This window comes from Propithecus coquereli, unplaced genomic scaffold (genome assembly GCF_000956105.1).
Source record: "Propithecus coquereli isolate 6110/MARCELLA unplaced genomic scaffold, Pcoq_1.0 Scaffold247, whole genome shotgun sequence".
Taxonomy (NCBI): domain Eukaryota; kingdom Metazoa; phylum Chordata; class Mammalia; order Primates; family Indriidae; genus Propithecus; species Propithecus coquereli.
The window spans coordinates 499,377-503,159 of record NW_012148030.1 but is presented as its reverse complement, the minus strand read 5'-3'; positions in this window follow the sequence as shown (position 1 = coordinate 503,159).

Here is a 3,783-nt window from a genome sequence, read left to right as displayed (position 1 = left end):
AACATTTTCCTCTAGAATTCTTATGGTTTCCTGCCTTCCATTTGAGTTCTTTATCTGTCTTGAATTAATTTTTGTGAGTGCTGAGAGATACAGGTCCTATTTCATTCTTCTTCATGTGGCTATCAAATGTTCCCAGCACGATTTATTACACAGGGCTTCTTTTCCCAAGTGTACATTGTGGTCTGTTTAGTCAAAGGTCAGTTGGCTGTAGGTGGTTTTATCTCTGGGTTCTCTATTTTTGTTTCATTGGTCTATGTCTCTATTTTTGTACCAATACCATGCTGTTTTGGTTACTATAGACTTGTAGATAGTTTAAAGTCTGGTAATATGATGCCTACTGATTTGTTCTTTTTGCTTAAGATTGCTTTGGCTACTTGAGCTCTTTTCTGGTTCCAAATGAAGTGAAGAATTATTTTTTCCAGGTCGGTAAAGTATGAAATTGGTATTTTGATGCAAATTTACATTGAATATGTAAATGATTTGGGATAATATGGAATTTTAACAATGTTGATTCTGCCAATCCATGAGCATGATATGTTTTTCCATTTCTTAGTTCCCTCTGCAATTTCTTTACTCAGTGTTTCATAGTTCTCTTTGTAGAGATATTTTACCTCCTTGGTTAATTATATTCATAAGTATTTTATTTTCTTTGTAGCTATTATGAATGGTGTTGAGTCTTTGATTTGACTCTTGGCTTGACTGTTGTTGTTATATAGAATTGCTACTGATTTATGTACATTGATTTTGTATCCAGAGACTTTAATTTATTTATCAATTCCAGCAGTATCTTGGGGAAGTATTTGGGGTTTTCTAGGTACAAGATCACATTGTCAGTGAAGAGTGACAGTATTACCTCCTTTTTTCTGATTCAGACACCCCTTTTTTCTTTCTCTTGCCTGATTGCTCTGGCTAGGACTTCCAGCACTATGTTGAATAGAAGTGACGACAGAAGGGAATTTTCTCTTCTTCCAGTTCTTAGGGGAAATGTTTTCAACTTTTCCCTATTCAGCTTGATATTGGCTGTGGGTTTGTCTTATCTAGCTTTTATATTTCTGACAAGTGTTCCTTCTATGCCTAGTTTGTTTAGGGTTCTTATCATGAAAGGGTGCTGAAATTTGTCAAATGTTTTTTCTGCATCTATTGAGATAATCATATGGTCTTTGTTTTTGCTTGTGTTTATGTGGTGAATCACATTTATTGATTTGTGTATGTTGAATCATCCTTGAATCTCTGAGGTGAAGCTGACATGGTCATAGTGGATTATTATTATTTTTTTTAATGTACTGCTGAATTCAGTTTTCTATAACTTTATTGAGGATTTTTGCATCTATATTCATAAGAGATATTGGTCTGTAGTTTTCTTTTTTGTTGTGTCCTTTCCTGGCTTTGGTATCAAGGTGATACTGGCTTCATAAAATGAGTTGTGGAGAATTCCCTCCTTCTCTATGTTATGGAATAATTTCTGTAGTATGGGTACCAGCTCTTCTTTGTAGGTCTGGTAGAATTCAGCTGTAAATCCGTCTGGTCTGGGGCTTTTTTTGTTGTTGTTCTTGGAAGATTTTTTTTATTACTGCTTGGTTTTCATTGTTTATTATTGGTCTATTCAGGAATTCTATTTCTTCATGATTGAGTTTATGTGTTTTCAGGAATTTATCCATTTCCTCTACATTTTCTAGTTTATGTGTGTAGAGATTTTCATAGTATTCATGGATGATGTTTTGTATTTTTGTAGCATCAGTTGTAATGTCTCCTTTTTCATTTCTGGTTGAGGTTATTTGGGTCCTTTTTCTTCGATTCCTGGTTAATCTAGCAAGCAGTCTGTAGATTTTGTTTATCTTTTCAAAGAACCAACTTTTTCTTTCATTGATTTCTGTATCTTTTTTTTGTTTTTCATTTCATTTAGTTCTGCTCCAACTTTTGTTATTAGTTTTATTCTGCTGGCTTTGGGTTTGGTTTGCTCTTCTTTTCCTAGTTCCTTGACCTCTGACATGAGGTTGTTAGTTTGCAATCTTTCTGTCTTTTTGATATAGGCCTTTAAGGCTATTAATTTTCCCCTGGAGAATGCTTTTCCTGAGTCCCATAGATTTTGAAAGCTTGTGTCTCCTTTGTCATTTGGTCCAAAGAATCTTTTGATTCCCATCTTAATTTCATTGTTGACCCAATAATCTTTACAAATCAGATTGTTTAATTTCCATGAGTTCGTGTAAGTTCAAGTATTTCTTTTGTGATTGATTTCTAGTTTTATTCCACTGTGGTCTGAGAAAATACATGGTATGATTTCAATTCTTTTGAATTTGCTGAGGCCAGTTTTGTGGCCCAAGTTATCATCAACCTTGGAGAATGTCCCATGTGCTGCTGAGAAGAATGTATATTCAGTAGTTTTGGAATTTACCCCAGGGCATCCATTGTGTCCGATTCTGTACTGGTTGTCCCTTAGGCTAACTCATACATTCTTCATTTGCATTGGACCTTCTTTTACCTGTACTGATCATCTTGATTGATTACTTATCCTCATGCTGATCATTCCCAGAGTATGTCTCTGACTGAATATTCAGGCTCCTTGGGTTGGCTCCAAGAATAGAAAAGCCTACATGTTTATAGGGTAGATCTCTGAGTCCCTGTAAGACTTGTTTGATGAGGTTAACATATATTCACTAAATCCTTCTCTTATGAAAATGACACAAAAGTACCTGTTGTTCCTTACCTAAAGACTCTTTATCCTTTCTTGAGAATAAACCTCTAAAATCTGGCCTGTATCCAGCTGTATACCATTAAGGACAAGTTCTGAATATTTGCTCCTTAAACTGACTTTCTATCAACTCCCCTTATTATTCTGTTTTCAGAGACTGTTACCAGTTCTTAGCCTCTAGGGAATTCAGTGCAGATCAAGTTGTAGTATGGATTTTCTGGTCCTATATTTGGTTTCCTTAGATTCAATAAGCCATTTACCACTAATCTATCTACTTTCCACATTCTAGTAATTTTTCTTCATTTTCTCCTCTCCCATTTCTCCTCATCTTTGTGGATTTATGCCTAAAAAATTCCTTTACTGTCATTTTAATGGAGTTCTGGAAGAGAGCAAAAGTAGACAAATACATTCAGTTTTCTATTCCCTAGATACCCATTATATTTACATATTTTAAATACACACTTTCTCAAACAGTACAATTAAAACAAAACATTTAAATCCTGCCTGCCTGCTTTTTCTTCAAACAACAGACTTTAAATCTGAATTGCTACATAATCACAAAAGAAATTCTCTCCTAAAGTACTTGTTATACTTGAAATATTTATTGTGCCAATACAACTTATTACTCAAACTATGTGTCTTTAATTATAATGACTATTAAGTGACCTCCCCAAATAATTAGTTGGGGAGGCACTACAAATAAAATGTCCTGCCAGGGGAATGCTGGCCCTTTTAAAGGGATTTTGCTGTGTCTCTTGGAGAAGAGGAATATTGTGTGTCATGTAGCCTGTGGTGCTGAAGCTGTAGAATGGACTGTTCTGTAAAAGAGTAAGTGCTCTGTCACAGGAAGTGTTCCAAGAGAGGCTGAGTAACCATCTATCAGGGATTCCAATGCTTTTATATAAGGTTGGAATAAGTGAAGTCTAAAAATCCCTTCCAGTCTTCATGATTCTGTAAGTCTATGGATTTTGGAGAGAATTTCCCTCAAATTTTCATCCTTGAACATTGCCTCTGTTACAATATGATGGCTATTTTTTTTTTTTTTGTCCTTGAATGTTCATCATAGTTTTTTTTTTTATTTATTATTCCAGGGT